Here is an 18385-nt window from a genome sequence, read left to right on the forward strand (position 1 = left end):
GGGGGGGGATACAACACCTGACATATTGCTGATCCAGCCTTTGTACCAATATCACAATATGTAATAAACAACTGGAGGAAAAATTGAGATATAAGTGCACCCCACTAAAAAGGACTAACAACCTAATTTTGGACATAACATAAGGGATGTGTTTCGACAAAAGACCATGCTTTGTCCAGTACAACCATTGGCAAATAACAAGAAATGCACACTATGAATTTGCTGCCGCGCTTGTCCAGTACACATTAGCAAATAACAAGAAATGCACATTATGCACAGCGCGTAGAATAGCATGAAAAGCTAAGAAGTAGGATAAGGAAAATCAGATAACAAAGTTCAAGACTCGTTATAATTCAGTAGGCAAAGTCAATACAAGGTGACACACCTGATTAGGACGTAGGTAGAGAAAATAACAATACTTGGTGGATAGTGAGATCACTGTAGTTTTTAGCTATTGGATTGCTCCTGCAGATTATATCAAACTTGAGTGAAATCGAGCTTAAGCAATTAGAAGTGCCTAACTGAACTAACTTCCGACAGAAAAACATCAGAAATTCAGTGATGTGAGTATTCTTATTTGTCATGCAATGACCTAAAAAAAGAATTATGTTCATTTGTACTGAGTTTGAGCATGCTTAAACACATAGAAAGTAAATAGCAAATTATATTGTCTGAAACTGATCTTGCTGGAGAGGATTATATTAGCAGCAACTGCTTAGTTCTAACAAAATATGGTTCGTCTATTTACTTAGATAGTGGTCCACTTATTCACCTTCAATGATTTGGCGTGATGGTGTTGATTCCCTTTCCACTCTGCTCGTAATCTCAGCAGAGCTTGGAATTTCCAATTTGTTGGTGCTTGAAGGGCAACCATCGGCGTCTCCGTTCAACATGGACACCCTGCCATTACATATAAGTTAATTAAAGCATCTAGTTAATTGACAGATTCTTGCTCATGGTCGACGAATAACAATCAAACCAAGAATGCATGGCGCTTAATTCTCACTAACTAATAATTCGTGCATATGGAAAAAGTCATGCACACCCTTAATCTAATAAATTGGCTCAAGTAAGCCCCCCCTCCTCCCTGCAAGTCCATGTTCTCTACTTCAACATGCCCTCCCACCCATCTCGCTACTTATCCTAATTCCAACATCGTCAGTGGCCACCGTGTTCATCTGATCACTATGTTTAGATTTTTAGATTTTTGTAGTTATTTTTTGAAACAATTTATTCCGTCATTGTCATTTTTTGAAACAAAGACATTTGTTTCTGAGTTGTAGTTAGCTACGCATGCTTTTTCATGCCTTCCATAAGAAAAGTACACTTTAACTACCCTATTCCAAAACAAAGTTGCAAGCATAACAAAAGATCCCAAAATTTTCCGCAGAGAATAAATAAACACCAATCTATTTCATCTTTTTCTTTTTATTAAACCACCCCCATCAACCTGCAGTTCTATTTGATTGAACCAACTGCACTCTTGTTTTTCATGCAGGTCTCCTCATATAACTATTAAAAATAAAATATCTTATTGAATACTGAGTAAACTCCTGTTTGATGAAACATATTACCTATAACTGACAATATATAAGTATTCTAAGTATCACGACTATATAAAAGAAAAGGCATGAATAACTATAAGGGTGCAGTTTACAGCCTGAAAAAAGTATGCATGAATAACTTTAAAGGTGCTTACAGCCTGAAAAATGTATAACTTTTGGATGTAAAACATGAATCATTTTCTACCTAACTGCAGATGAATCTTCAGATGTACCTACAAAATACAATAGTACAATCTTGTGAGTTGACAAGAACGCACTGCTTAAGGGCAATGAGCATACATCTAAGCACTGTGGGTGCTCTTACATGCTGCTTACTCGTTTATGATAACTACAAAAAGGGCCTCTCGGGCAACAACATTGAGCATTAGTATTGTCACCGACATGACACAATCACACGCTAAGGCAACGGAGTTAAGCATTACTACTCGTAAATAGTGTGATATGACAATCATAAGATAACTCCGCTCAATCATTAGCACAAACACTTTGCACTCACCACTTCACCAGCTACACAGCCGCCTGGTACGATAGGTCAATTGCTGCCGCAAGATGTGCCGCCGCTGCGTGCGCTGACACTCCCTTTGGCTATGGGACGGGAGGAATATCATCGATGCTCCTCCTCCCTGCTCTCCCCGACTGGGCGTCCCAAATCAGCTGCAGCCAATCCCTTCTTCCGGAGCCGTCGCTGGGGCTCACCTTCTGAATCGATGCGTCAATGCATGGACTGTCAGAGTACGGCAGCAATGGCAGCGCCAAGAAAGATGTCTCAATGTGGATGCTGGGTTGCACGGGAGTTCATTGTGCCGGTGTGATGGCACTACCCGTGGCAGGACACATCCCTTGAAGCTGAGTATCGAGGCGGGCGTTTTCGTTGTGGCGCCTTGGACCTCGAGGCAGGCGAGGTTGCAGTTGGCCCTCTGGCCGTCAATCACCGGGTACGGACCCAAGCACGCCCTAATGGCCGCCTCCGCTTCCTGGAACGTAACATGCCAAGCATCCATCCAGGCATAGCATCAACTAACGGGGCTGAATTAAGCAAGAAAATTAACTACAGGAAGATCAATCGATGATGAGGGGAGGAGAGAATTGTTTGGGCGGTACTCACGAATCCGCCGCCCTTGGATCTTCCAGTGCCCTTGTCTGCGATGACAACCTTGAGGATCTCGCCGAAGCGCGAAGTGGCCGCACACGTCCTCCTTGCTCCAACTCTTTCATACCAGACCCTGTAGAAAGGGAACCATTCTCTTCGTAGCATGCAAGGATGCGAGGGATTGATAGATAGAGAAGACAAGGAATCGAGCCATCAAGGGATGCAGAAGACTCGAGGGATCAAGGGATGGTTCAAACTTATCAGGTCGGCTCCTCGGCGGCGGCAGTGCGTGAGGCCGCAGAGGTGAGGCCGGCGTTGGCTGTGACGGCGTCGGCCAGGGCCGCCCGGGCCACAGAGGAGTCACCGGAGTCGATGGGATGAGGTCAAGGTCGGACGAGGAGAGGACGGCGGCGACCACACTTTGTCTAGTACAACGCGACCACGCCCTTGGGGATCCACGGCGGTGGCGGTGGCATCCCTGGGGATCCGCGGCGGCGGCGTGCGGCGTCTCTGGTGATTCGCGACGGCGGTGGCGTGCGGCGTCCCTGGGGATTCGCGGCGGCGGCGACGGTGTGCGGCGACCTAGGATTCGGCGGCGGCTGCCGCAGTGGTGGCGGGGAACCCTAGACAAGGGAGGTCAAGGGAGAGGGAGGAGTGGTGGTACGGGGGCAAATTGGGTTTCGTTTCGTGGGACGGGCCTCTGGTTTCGGTTGGTTTATTTGAAATCGTGAGGTGCGAGGATGACGAAAAAAAACCAGCAAAAAAAAATCATGAAGACTATTCACCAAGTCGTTCATTAGGAGTAGAGATATGAGGCGGGTCGAAAATAATTCTGCGCAAACTTTTTTTTTGCATTACTCAACTCATGGTGTCCATACATTGAGCAATAGCTAGCTCAACAGCAACATCTGGACAACCAACCCAAGTCATGCTTTGTCCTTCTAATTTAGCAAATCTAGCTAAGTAGTCGCTAACTTTATTTTGAGAGCGATTTACATGAATAATACAAGAACCACGAATCCCCAAAACATACTTGATCACCTTAACTATCCAAGCATAAATAGATTTGTCCAAATCCCTCGATTGGATCAGCTTGACTGCAAGAATAGAGTCCATCTCCACAATGATAGGTAAGTCACTCCTCTTAAGTGCAGATGATAGCCCTTACATGCACGCACGCAGTTCAGTTGATGAAGAAAGGGCGTTTTTCTTCTCTGCTTCTTCATTCGCTCAATTTCCTTTTTTTCACCTTTTTATTAAAAAAACTAAAAACATTTATTTAAAAATAATAATTTCCTTAAAATTTTGAAATGTTCAAAGTGAAATAGAAAACTATAAACATTGTGTAAAAAATTATCACCCGCTGCTTAGCTTGATTTGCAGGTATGAGGCAGGGAACGCCATACATTTGGCCAGCCTTCGTTTTTCTTCTCTGCTTCTTCATTCGCTCCATTTTATTTACATTTAAAAAAAATATATTCTAAATACACTTATTCCAAAAACACAATAGAGTTTAACAAATAAAAAATGTTGAAATTGAAATATAAAAGTATAAACATCATGTACAAAATTGTACTCTCTATGATCCATATTAATTGTCACTGACTTAGTTTAAACTAATATAGACCAAATGCAGCATGATATAAAAAATGTTTATAGCATTCAAAAATATGTTCACGTGTTTCAAAAAAATATACGTGAGATTTTTAGAAAATGTCATACAATGTGGAAAGAATGCTCACGTAATTCAACAAAATAAATACTGCCTTTCAGAAAAATGTACATGACAATTAAAAAATGCTCACACACTCCAAAAATAGGTTTATGCCAATTAATAAAAAATGTTCAAGATGTGTAAATTTTTACAGTGTGTATTTAGAAAAATGGACATGTATTGAGAAAGAAATAAAATCCATAAAGAAACACATAGGACAGAAAACCAAACAAAAAGATGAAAATTGGCCCAGGAAAAAAAACTCTGCATGAACCTGGTCCCAGGAACCCATATTGGGAAAGCCCATCTAGGGTCCGCCTACTTCATACAGCAGGCGAGAAGGACATAGTAAAGATGACATGCTTTTCTCAACAAAAAAAAGAGGTAAGAATGACATGCCATTAAAAATAAAATTGTCATGCTCTTTTTTTGACAACTTTACTTCCTCTTTATTCATTCGTGATCAGACTTACATCTTTAAGTAGTAGGGGAAGAAGCTCAGAAGGAGCATTATCTAACCGCTCATTACAAAGCGAACTTCTAGCAATCCTAGCTAGTTCATGTGCAGCCCCATTCGACTCTCTGGGGCAAAATTCGAAGACAATAGAGCTAAATTCGCAAGCCAGATGATAATAATCATCGACAATGGCCGCGGCATCTCCAGCATATTGGCCATCCTTATTCATTATTTTCATGAGTTCCAGATTATCCGAGTTGACAATCAGTCTATTGCACCCAGCTGTGAGCGCCATATTCAACCCAAACTTCAGAATCAATGAGCTTGTTTCCAGCTACAACCATATGTCCTCTATCATCTCGGATGACTGCTCCCATCGCCCCCTGAAGCAAATCCCAATCAAAGGCCGCATCAACATTTAACTTGACATACCCACTAGGGGGTTTGCACCAACCTCCCCTCTTTAACGAGGCCTTTGGGTCACATGCAATAGCATAGTTAGCAGCTAAAGCACATACCGCTTGCGCAACTCTCTTCGCATCTTGTACCGGCTCATTGTGCACAAGCTTTCTCCTCTCCCACCAAAGGTACCAGCAACAAGTGGACATCAAGTCATGGAAGTTTCTCACTCCCCGCTTCTTGTGCTGGTAAATTAATTAAGCTGAAAAAGAATTCCTCCTACACTTGGCAGAGCATTATGCAAGGGGTGAATACCCTGAAACATGGATACATTTGGAGAGTAGGGGATGGTGAAAAAATAAATATTTGGAGGGATGGGTGGATTCCTAACTCACCATCCAGAATGATTATTACCCCAAGAGGTAACCAGTTACTATCAAAGGTGAGTGATTTAATTGATCCAGCTGCAGGTCACTGGGATGTGCCACTTGTGGAGCAAACCTTCTGGCCGATCGATGTGGAACGGGTCCTTGCTTTACCACTACCTACACATGATATGAGTGACTTTGTAGCATGAAGTTTGAATAAACATGAATTTTTTACAGTGAAATCGGCCTACCATGCTCTATGGTACTTTCAGCATGGCCGTAAATTGCAGAGGACAGATGGTTTGGGAGCCACTAGTGCTAACCCAACATGGGAAAAGGTTTGGAAACTAAATTGTCCGACGAAAGTTAAAAAATTTGTTTGGAGAACCTTACACGGAACACTGCCATGCAATGTGGTTCTTGCTAATAGACGCATCCCAATCCGGTCGACGTGTCCTGCATGTAAACAAGGAGCAGAAGATGTGTTTCATGTACTATTTCGATGCCATAAGGCTAGAGAGGTTTGGCGGCAGTTGGGGCTAGAGGATGTTATACGCCATGCATGTGGGGTAGACCGAGCAGGGGAGGAGATTCTATCATACTTAAATTGCCATGCTCTTAATAGTAAAGCTGCCATGTTTAGAATAATAAGATCTCCATTTTAATCATAATAAAATTGCCATGTGGAAAAGTAGGGAAAAGAATCCCAAATTCTCCATGAAAATTGATTAAAAATCCCATCGTTTGCCACAATAGCATTACAAAATGACTTAAAATTGCCCTGTTTGAAAGACAAAAAGTTATGAATTATCCATGGGGTCGTGAGATTTTTCTTCTTCGGAAAATTTTGCCATGTGTACAAAATACCTTGGCGTGTGAACATAAAAAAATGTGTTTTTTTAAAAAAAATTGGCATGTACCTAAAAACAAAAAAAAGTTGCATATTTTTGCCACATAGTAAAAATGAGGAGTGTTTGGATAGGATTGTGTTGGCCTTTCTTTTGTTTAGCAAACAACCTTTCTTTCTGTTTTGCAAGGGTTTAGGAACTCAGACATGAGTAGCCAACATTGTAACGCCATATGCGTATTTCTTTTTCATGTGGGGAAGTAGTCTTTGGCCGTTGTTTGAGGAATTGTATTTTGGCTTTTGGAGCGTTTGTTGGGCGGAGCGTGTGTAACAAGGAACGTTGCCAACTTTTGGCTGAAGGAACCAGGCGTTTTGTTATATCCTTGTCGCCACACCATCTTCATCTCCATCCTTACTTACACTAGTATAATGCCCGTGCGTTGCCACGGGCTCTTGAAATATTTTGTAAGAGATATACATTAGAACATCAAAAGCCATGCTATAGTGCCACCAGATATTTGAGGTCGATCTTAGACAACAAATGTTCCCACCAACAACGAGAACTGCATGGCAAACAGCTAGATAAGCAAAAATATATACAAGTACGATAGAATATCGGCTTAAAACAACATAGCGGCCTTGACTAATTCCTAGGAGTCCACTCCGCTGACGAAGACCGCAACATGGTGAATCCTTGCACCCATAAAGTACCATATTTCAGAAATCAGCTCTCCTGACAAGGATACTCCATTTAAACACATGCCATTTGGTACCGACATAGCAACCATCTTTAGCCTAGGCACATCCTCACAAGTCTCACCAATGAACCCCTTGGCTCTCTCAAGGTAGTACTCAGAAAAAAGTATACTGCTTTGTGTCCGGTTTATTTTTAAATGTAGAGGATTGTGCATGATTTATATCAGCTAATAAACCGCAGGACCATTTTTCTGTTCTAATTTCCAGAGCTCTAGGTAGTGTGTACTAACTTTGTTTTGGCAAATGCGAGGAGAGCCATGAGAAGCCAAGTGCCACTTGATATAGTAGATCAAACAACCTACGAGGCTAAAAACTTTCTACTTCTTAATCAAGGTGATGCGGAGCATCCTATGGACATCACCATGTCAAGAGTCCATTTGACAAGTGACACGTGCCACATCTACTTCATGCATACAAAGGTGAATCATCTCCTTTACACGTGTCCAGTTGTACCCTTTGAGGATGGTATACTACTTGACATTCCTTCCGTGTGCATTCATAGGTATTATCGGAGCTTCAAACATAGCGAGGACGAGTTCATGCGGAAGAGAACATCTACACCATCCAAGAGGGAAGCCTGGAAGCGGAGAAGGAAGCGCCAAGAAGAAGGCAGCAGCTCCCAGGCGACCCCGTGCGCACGGGCCCCTCCGACCCCGTGCCCACGGGCCTCCCAGGCTGACGGTCCTGAAGACCCCGTGCGCACGGGCGTGTACCGTGCCCACGGGACCCTCGTGTCCACGGGCCTCACGGACCCCGTGCGCATGGGCCCTCGCGTCCGGTCCCTGGATACCCCGTGCGCACGGGCTCCACTTACCCCGTGCACACGGGGCCCCCTGTGTGATGTTGCGGGCTTGGCCCTTGTTTTGCCATTTCGCCCCCACTTACCCATCTCTTTGCCTAGGACTATATATACTCCTTCATCTCCTCCATTTAGACTAAGCAAAGGATATGTTAGACATATGAGAGCTTTGCTCCATGGATCCACTCCACTAGGAGATCAAGACCTCCTCTTGGAGTGACCTAGCTCAAGACCCCCTTGTGGGAAGGATCTATCTAGATCATCAAGCCCTCATCTCCTTCATAGGATTTGGGATGAACTCTACCATGTATCTTATTTCCCTTTGTTGTTCATGTACCTTGTGGATCTTATGTGTTTGATTGTCTAGTGGATGTGTGATTTGACTTGTTCTTGAGTGTTCCTCTTGTTTTCCCTCCTTTGTTCATCTTGTTCTTGGGGATTCCACCTCCAATTCGTGAAAGATCTCCTCTCTATAGGGTTCCATCCTACATCATATGGTATCATGAGCCATGGTTTCTCACGAAATTGGAGCCCCCCTCTTTGTTTTCTAGCCTAGTTTTGTGTGATTTCGTCCTAAATCTGAAAATTCCCCACCAAAAATAGCCCCAATTTTTTTTGTGATTTGTTGGTTTAGTGTGATTTTGTTGGATTTGATCCATGGATTCGGTGTTTAGCAAGTAGATCCACCCCTCTACCACCTTCCCCTACCTTCCACCCTTCGAATTTGACCTCATATGCGAGATTTCCCCACAGATCCGGAGCTGTTCATCCGCTCCTCGAGGACCCCGTGCACACGGGCCATAGGGACCCCGTGCACACGGGCCCCCATGCACACGGGCCTGTCAGACCCCGTGCGCACGGCCCTTCCAGTGCGTCTCTTCCGCGGTGCCTTCGACCTCCCTTCGTCCTCCATACCACCCCCTACCCCCACCTCAACCCCAGCCACGAGATCCGTCCATTTGGAGCCCAAATCGCCAAGAAATCCGCCAAACCCGCGCGTCCCAGGGGACCCCGTGCCCACGGGCCCTAGACCCCGTGCGCACGGCCCTCCCAGAAACAGCCGCGTGCACTTCACCGTTTTGCCCATAACTTCCACATCCAGAGTCCGATTTTCGCGTTCTTTAGCTCGTTGAGTAGCTATTGACATCCCCCATCCACCTAGATAGGTTCCATCACCATTTGACTCCATCAAAATTTTGACATTTTGGCATCTTTGCCTAGGCCTTCCACCATATCATCCGCATAACCACCACCGACTTTCGCAACTTAACCCATTTTGCTCCATTTAGCATTTGTGGTTGTTTGAGTGGCGACGTGAGCCTCCTAAGGTGTTTCGGCTACTTAGGGACGATTGCTTCTTCATCAACCACCACCACCACCACTACCACCATTTGACATTTGTCATTTGAGATTTTGAGTTTGTGGTTTTTTACCGTTTCCTAAGGTGTTTCGGCTACTTAGGGACGGGTCTACATCATCTTGGTATCTACATCAAGAACACCGCTACTCATCATCGCAAAGGACGGTAACCACGACGACACCATTGTATATTACCCTTGCAATTGCATTGTTAACCCCTAGCCCATTTTGCGTCACTTACCTATCGAGACTAGACATTTGAGTATTGCCGGCAATGTTACTTGTGCACATTAGTGATCCACCATTCCATTGCATACATACCATATCATATTGGTATGATATCTTGTGTCACAATATCGTTCCCGCATATACACAATAGCTATCTTGATTTGTGCATTGTGCAAAAGTGGCCATTGAAAAAAAAAGCTTTTAAGCAAAAAGAGAGCAAAGAGCTCGTGAGCAAGTGCCATAGCATCATACCCCATTGCACATAAGATTTTCATATTCGATCATCTTGGATCATCTTGAGAGAAACACGGGAACCATACATACATAGCATACTTGGGATAGAAGTTTATCCATTTTGCATCTTATAGGTTGTGCACAAGTGTCGTATTCGCCTATTGAGCAATCGTGCTAGCGTCTCTCTTGAGTTGTGCAACACGAGCGTTTTCCATGGACTCCACATTTTGTGCTCATTCCTTGGTTGCACGACCCCATTTATCTATCTGTGTGTGTGTTTCCGTGTACTTCATTTGCTATTGGTCTACTTGTTTAACTTGCGAATTTGTGAATCTTTTCCAACATTATTGACTCTTGCTAACATTTTGCATCAAATTTTTGTGCCACTATCCTCATCGAGATCTACCATAAGCCTTTACTTGTAGGTGTGAGTCAACAAGTCCGGTACCAATTCCACTATTCTTTCATTTCACATTGAGTGATACAAGATACATCCTCAACTTTGGGAAAAGGTAGCTTGGTATTGTTTATCTCATTTCCTACTCACCTCTACTCGAGTCTTGTGATGGATAGGCAAGGCATTTCCTCTCCGGTCTATGACAACAACTATGGCGTGAACAACTACATCACCAAAAGGTCCATCTTCGGACTACAACACGAAATGCAAGGAGCACAATCTACCTTGCAAGAGCGCATCGAGAACCTCTCCATCGACATTCATCTCTCCGAAGCAAGGAAAAGGGACTACATCGACAACAAGCTTGCCGCACAAAAGGAGGAGCAAGATGCGAGGATGGAAGAGATTAGAGCCTTGATCAAGTCATCTTCCACTTCGTCATCTTCAAGACGGCGATGTTCAAGCCACAAGTCTTCGGAGCGCGAAAAAGATGCAAGCGCAATTCTTCCAAGTCCACATCTACATGGCGACCACCATCATGTTCGTGATCAACATCGTCATGAAGGGCAAGTCACCTCCAAGCATCATGTGCACGACGACGACGAACGACATCTACTACGAGCTCAAGCACGACGACGACATCATCATCATGAAGATGCTCCACAAGCGCAAGTGCACAAGTCCCAACAAGCCCTACTTCACGCCAAGTTGAAGCTTCATAAGCACAAGAGAAGACCGCGAGATGAGCACCACCAAGACGATGCTATGGCTACACCAACCACTTTGGCATCTTCGCCAAGTGCTATCAAGGCATCTTCGCCTTTGGGCGTACGGCATCTTCGCCTACTTCCCACTAGTACGCCTACAACGACTTCATCAAGTCCAAGGCGACGACCCACGAGCGAGGGCAACACTTCCATCTTCGGAAGCCCCTCAAGAACGATGGCCGAGCATGGGAAACTCCCTTCGGTCATGGAGACGAGCTACGAGGTGCCACATCATATGGGCCTCCAACACCAAGACGGCAACAAGAAGGTCGAGCAAGGGCCATCCCCCTCGACCACAGTGATAGGAGTTGAGCATGGAGACATTTGCACCTACATCTCTCCGACACCCACATATGTCGAGATGCCCCATTTGCCATGTGAGGAGAGCCACCACCACATGAGTGACATGAGTGACTCCACCATACGTGACATTGAGAGCATTTCCTATGAGAGGATGAGTGTGACCACCACTAGCCCCACACATGAGAGCATGCCACACATCCTATGTGAGGTTGAGCCCCATTTGAGTGACTCCACCAATCATATTAGTGAGTGCATCCTTGAGGGAGTGAGTGAGCCACAACACTTAGAGAGTGAGGTAGTTGACACGGCATGTGAGGCCACTATGGTTTCTAACGACTTAACCCCTACTCCTAGTGTGTTTTCTTTTATGGCGCTAGGTCTCCTACATGACGACATGCCTATCCTCGCCGAGTCCATCCCTTCAATGGACAAAATGATGGCCATGGTGGACGATGATGCACCCCCCACATGGTTCCATCAAGATGAAGATGACAACGAGACGATCTTCAACACCTCACCTACAACACATGAGCGACGCTCCAAAGGTAACATAGGTGATGGTGCTTCTCTTGTCCCACTAGTGGAATCTCTTGATAATGATTGCTCCCATGATGTTGACCCACCTATTACCATGCTTCATGCTAGTGACACTTCTTCATGCCTTGACTTACCTATTTACGATGAATATGATGATGAGCATGTTGAGTTGTCTAGTTGTGATGCTATGCTTCATAGGATATCATGTGAAAATTCTCTTGGTCACATCATGTTTGATAATCCGCTTGACTTGTCATATGCTATGCATGAGATCTCCCGTATGTCATATTTGCAATCTCATCGTAGTGCCTATGCATATGCCATTAAAATAAACCCAATTTGCACATATGGCATAGATGACAAGCCCATGGTTATTGGCATTTGTTTTTCTTGTGATGATATTGATATGCTCCCTTTGCATCATTTATCTAATATGCCAATGCCATGACCACCTAGCTTTGGATATGCATAGTTTACCATGTTGTCCATTTACTCCATATTATGCTTTCTATATTGCTCATGAGGAGACCCCATAGTTTCCTCATACCCATTAGGAGATTTTGATCCATCCTATGATTTGCATGATTTCCATGATTGCTTGCACCATATGCATTCCATGAATAACAATGCTCTAAATATTGCTCGTGATGAATTACACAACTTGAGTCTCCATTATGCCATACATAATAACAAACCTCTCATGATGGATGACATGTTTCTATATCACGCATCTCATTTATTTGAGCATTGGCTATTTTGTGCTCACCGACACATGCATGTGCACATCATGATGGATGATGTGTACATCTACAACGCACACACAATTTTTTCTTTGTCTTTGTTTTGTGTAGGTACTCATGTATACTCGTCAACCTCTCAATCCCAAGAGTTGACGAAACGAGCTCTTGAGAGCAACGATGCTTTGGGATCCCATGGACTATACTCACCAACGTCCCCTTCGCGCAAGGACTACACGCAACTCCTCTACTTGGCTCTCACACGGCTATGGGCCATTTACCACTTCTCACATTATGCTCATTTTACCGTGTTCACTTTACGTGCTATGCTTGCTCCTATGCCTTTTCCATGCAATTGTGACCCTTGCTTGCATTTACCCATGATGCACCATTATGATATTCCTATGTGTATTTGCATGCTTGGTGGAGATCCTTGTTGCTATTGCCATGTTTATCATGTGCCCCATGCTATTGTTGATTCTTGTGTTGGGAGAGTCATGATGACCCATTGCTATTTACATATGGCCTCTCGCCAATACATTCATGCCATTCTACTCATATCTTGCTTTTATGCTTGTGCTATGTCATGTGATTTACTCATGTCCACTATTTGTACACATGACATGATTGCCATGATTCCTTCTAGTATGTTGCATCTTCGCACTACTAACATGCTTGACTTGATTGCCTCACACATGTTGAACAATTGCTCTTTTCATTGTGTTGAGTGCCACGATATCTTCACTACACCCTATGCACGTTATGTTCAGATTGTCTTGCACTTGCCCCATGTGTCTAGACATTTCACTATACTTGGTGTTGTGAATGATTCCTATGCATACCATAGACCATTTGTTGAGCACTTTGTGCATTCTTGCCATGACCTTGAGGTAGATGCTTGTTCACTTATCACATATATTTGCATCTTGACCTCCCATTTGCATGCTTGTTCCCATGATATACTTGATTGTGCTCAATTTATATGCTCAAATGCCATGACACACTTCTTTGTCAAACCATATGCTATGCTTGATGACAACACTTGTTGGGTGAAACACCTCTTGAATGCTTGGTTTTCCTCTTACGACAACCACATTTGTTTTTCCAAGTGCTTGTTATCTTTGCTCCTTTTGAAGGAATTACAAGACGGTGCGACATTGGAGAGTGCCCATTTGGAACAACAAGATGGTGAATGCTTGGTGATCGTCCACTTCTACACGACGCCATCATCTCTTTCCCATGGTGATTTGGATTTCGATCCGAGGTCGGATCTTTCCCAAGGGGGAGGGGATGATGCGGAGCATCCTATGGACATCACCATGTCAAGAGTCCATTTGACAAGTGCCACATGCCACATCTACTTCATGGATACAAAGGTGAATCATCTCCTTTACACGTGTCCACTTGTACCCTTTGAGGATGTATACTACTTGACATTCCTTTCGTGTGCATTTATAGGTATTGTCGGAGCTTCAAACATAGCGAGGACGAGTTCATGCGGAAGAGAACATCTACACCATCCAAGAGGTAAGCCTGGAAGCGGAGAAGGAAGCGCCAAGAAGGCAGCAGCTCCCAGGCGACCCCGTGCGCACGGGCCCCTCCGACCCCGTGCCCACGGGCCTCCCAGGCTGACGGTCCTGAAGACCCCGTGCGCACGGGCGTGTACCGTGCCCACGGGACCCCCGTGTCCACGGGCCTCACGGACCCTGTGCGCACGGGCCCTCGCGTCCGGTCCCTGGATACCCCGTGTGCACGGGCTCCATTTACCCCGTGCACACGGGGCCCCCTGTGTGATGTTGCGGACTTGGCCTTTGTTTTACCATTTCGCCCCCACTTACCCCTCTCTTTCCTAGGACTATATATACTCCTTCGTCTCCTCCATTTAGACTAAGCAAAGGATATGTTAGACATATGAGAGCTTTGCTCCATGGATCCACTCCACTAGGAGATCAAGACCTCCTCTTGGAGTGACCTAGCTCAAGACCCCCTTGTGGGAAGGATCTATCTAGATCATCAAGCCCTCATCTCCTTCATAGGATTTGGGATGAACTCTACCATGTATCTTATTTCCCTTTGTTGTTCATGTACCTTGTGGATCTTATGTGTTTGATTGTCTAGTGGATGTGTGATTTGACTTGTTCTTGAGTGTTCCTCTTGTTTTCCCTCCTTTGTTCATCTTGTTCTTGGGGATTCCACCTCCAATTCATGAAAGATCTCCTATCTATAGGGTTCCACCCTACATCACAAGGTCAAAATAGTTCACGGAAACAATCAAAATAATAGTAGTTACCATGTCTTCCAAGAAATATACAATGGATGTTCATGTATATCTATAAGACTATAACTAAATGCAGCACATATATTATTCTAGCTCCAAACTTGAAAGCAATATATAATTTACGAACATTACTCCACTGCCATAGAACCTGCAATTTCGAATATGATCTTTCAGATCGAGAACCATATTCTGACATGGCACTCATATTTTACTGTATGAATAGTACAATGAAATTTATGGTGCCCCTCATTATGACTAACTTCTTCAACATGAGCATACTCTCATGGATTAAGAGGCCACAAAAACTCCTAAACTGAAAGGTTATCAATGAGTGCCACGAAAGTCAAGCCAACTAACACTCCCTCATATTGTATGCCATGACATAAAACATTAAGAAGAGATGTTTGAAGTAGTACCTCTCTCATAATAAGGGGGGACACTAACTACTTTGAGCCATAAAAGAAAACTGGCGTAGTCAAGTTAGCTCCGAGCAGTCAATACATTGCAGGATAATTTGAAGTTCATATCTGCAACCACATCAACATATGAGATAAAATGGTCAGATACAGAATCATGTACAACTCAAAGTACGTTTACACTAACCATTCTGTAGAAAGAAGATAAATGTCTATGCATGTTCTAATTTGTATTTAGTGCAATTAAACTTTGTCTAGTAGAAAATGTTAGCAATTATGTCAAGACCACTACGACACTACTGGTCTCTTCATGTAATAAATCAATAAACTCTACTCTCTTAACAATCTAGAACTGCACAATGAACACTACAGAAGAAAAATGTAAAACTTGGTCAATGAAAATAAATACACGGGTTGATGACCCTTAAACGAATAGTAAACACGAGAGAACGAACACTTATTTAAGGTAGAGAAACTTGTCCCATAATGCTTTGCATGGTTTTGATCACCCCTATATAGTCTGTCAAGCATGTATCTAACTGTTTCAAATATATACATAGCGGCGTTCATCTTAACACCAGCTTTAGCTTCACAAAAATTCTTAGCTCGGTTAATCTGCATAAACCATGAAATCTATAGGAAGTTAAATGTGTTAAGCTGAAAATAATAATACATCAGCACTCTAGAAAGAATGGGAGGTTTGATGTTAATTAATACACTAAAAAATGGAGTGCATTCAAATGGACAAAAAGAAACACATAAGAGACTATTACCTTCTTTGATAGTAGAGAAGCACTATCAATAATCTCAATAAAACTACATAATATTCAGTTCTGAAAGGCCGAAGCGAAGCTTGTAGCCTTTTTTTTACTGGGACTATGGTGGCTTACGCCAGCCTGAACCATTTCATAAAACTGAGAACTATACAAAGTCCAATGAGTACACAGGGATTAAGAGAAACAATAGAAGGAAAAAATTAAAATCTCCCAGATAGTGATACAGTAGAGTACTCCAATCCGTAAGGTGCCATTTATTAAGTTCATGTGAATACCTGTTGGACCATGGTATCAATCATCAGCAATCTTGCTAGCAGTAATGTGCAATTCCTCAAAAACATCCCGGGAGACCTTGGAGTTTTTGCGCTTCCATATATTCCAGAGGACAATGATAACAACATTATAGAGTGAATCTTGTCGAAATAATTTTTCCAAGAGATCTTTGACTGAATCAACATTGAGTGGATGAAAACTTTGAAGTTCAGACCAAACCAAAGCTAGGGAGGAGCAACTGATTAACATATGAGGAGTAGTCTCAGATTCATTCGAGGAAGGACAATGCCCGGACTGGCTTATGAGCACTATACAATCCCGCCATCCCACTTTACCTATCAAATTGAGAACAATCCTACTATCAGCTGCAATCAACACTGTATATCAGGAGCAATCAGCAGTCTACATATATCATTAGCAGCATATGAAGCAATCAGCCACACACCCCAATTATCTCTCGTATGTTCTCACCGCAGCATGGCCCAACGCTACCTCAGTAATATGATATACAAATCAGATTATAGTATACGCTCGTTCAGAAGAGCGGATAAAAATAATTTAACAAATTTCAATGACCTTAATTGAGATCATCTAGGTTCAGAACTATCTGATGTGAAATAAATCAAGATAAATTTCAGCAAGGAATAAAGTAAGCTGGTTGCAGCACAAACATTGTTAGTTGTACATATGTACATCAACAATGATAAGCATTAAGTTCCCTATTTAATAGTTCATACTATTCTGATCGGAGATTCAGAGTAGGTGGTGGTGCTGACCATGGGAGGAGGAACAGACGCCCTGAAGAAAAAGGTCAATATTTTTTAATTATGATTTCGATTTTAGTGGTATTCAGACATTCACTTGATCCAAATACCTCTAATTACTCGAGAACATTCATTCTACTGGACTAAGATACTATAAACACAGAGAAACAATTATATTTAGGCACACTAATAGGAGGGCCTACTATCTAACAAAGTTCAATGAGTATAGATCAAGCTTTGCATAATCAGATAGAAAGAGTATAAGTGGTATAACTGTACTTGGTAGCCTACAATAAAATCTTGTGTGAAGTGGAGAAGAGAAACTAAAAGATGAGCTAAAAGACAAAGCCGCAATATAAATAGCTTAATTAAGGTTAAGTAAAATCTAATCAGCACCATGATTCGACAACCAAGAAATCAAAGTTTGGGAGTATCACTCCTAAAAATGTTTTCCTCGCCCACATAAAAAAGACAAACATCACAGCGAATGAGGTCGGAACCTGGATAATATAAATGTGTTCAAAAATTAGTGAAGGGTGCATATGATGCACTACAGGATTTCATAATCTATTAACTCTATGCTCCTTTATGTTGTCAAGTTTTTAGACGATGTTCTTCCTAATTTAACAACTGACTTTGTAGAAAAAAAACAATAACTCTATAAATTCAATAAATATTAGTCATGTTATTCCTATACTTCTATAGGTAACAAATTTCCAAACCAGCGACTGTTAAATCTGCCAAACCAAACATTGCATAATTTTCCAGACTGAATAAGAGGTAAGGGAGATATCCCTTTTGCACCTTGTCCACATTGCTGATGACGAAGGCATCCAGGTGGTGCTGATGAGCCTGTTCTTCTCGAGCGACCCTGCAGCCACCTCACCTCAAGCGCCCCCGCTACCTGCACCTCCTTCTCCGCGTCAGCATGGTGCCCACAGACCCGCCACATCCATATCCCCGGATAAGAAAATCACCACCAACATCACACCTCTAGGAGAACTTTGCAGCATTTACAGGCCAATTGTCAGCTCTGGTTGCTGCTCTATTATCCTCCTCCTTGCAATTCTTCATAGACTAAAGAGCAAAAAAACATTCAAAGCAAATTATATCCAGGCAATGAATTATATATATCAAAGATTAATCTTAGCAAGAGTGTACTTATATATATATCACTGATACTGCTTATGAGCAGCTAAAGATGGGCTAATGCTTGCACTGGAGACCTTAATATAAAAGAATAAAGGCCTTAATATGTGTAATCTGCATTAGAGTAAATAATTTTCTATGCTGAGTTTCCAAATCATCTCCATAATTGAAA

At 43.0% G+C, this 18385-nt stretch overlaps 2 long non-coding RNA genes across 2 annotated transcripts in view; both read right to left on the minus strand.

The window, feature by feature from the left end:
* LOC119294340 overlaps window positions 1-895 on the minus strand; it is a 1618-nt gene extending 723 nt beyond the window's left edge. The window contains exons 1-2 of the long non-coding RNA XR_005143404.1: window positions 773-895; window positions 386-465 (exon numbers count right to left, since the gene is read on the minus strand). This is a non-coding gene — a long non-coding RNA (uncharacterized LOC119294340). The remainder of the gene's footprint in view (window positions 1-385; window positions 466-772) is intronic.
* Window positions 896-16130: 15235 nt separating this feature from the next.
* On the minus strand, window positions 16131-17956 carry LOC119294341. The gene is made up of 3 exons (XR_005143405.1): window positions 17869-17956; window positions 16303-16635; window positions 16131-16172 (listed from the first exon to the last, which is right to left on the minus strand). It is a non-coding gene; the product is annotated as an uncharacterized LOC119294341 (long non-coding RNA).
* Between the last annotated feature and the right edge of the window lie 429 nt (window positions 17957-18385).

Source organism: Triticum dicoccoides, chromosome 4B, assembly GCF_002162155.2.
Source record: "Triticum dicoccoides isolate Atlit2015 ecotype Zavitan chromosome 4B, WEW_v2.0, whole genome shotgun sequence".
NCBI classification, from domain to species: Eukaryota; Viridiplantae; Streptophyta; class Magnoliopsida; order Poales; family Poaceae; genus Triticum; species Triticum dicoccoides.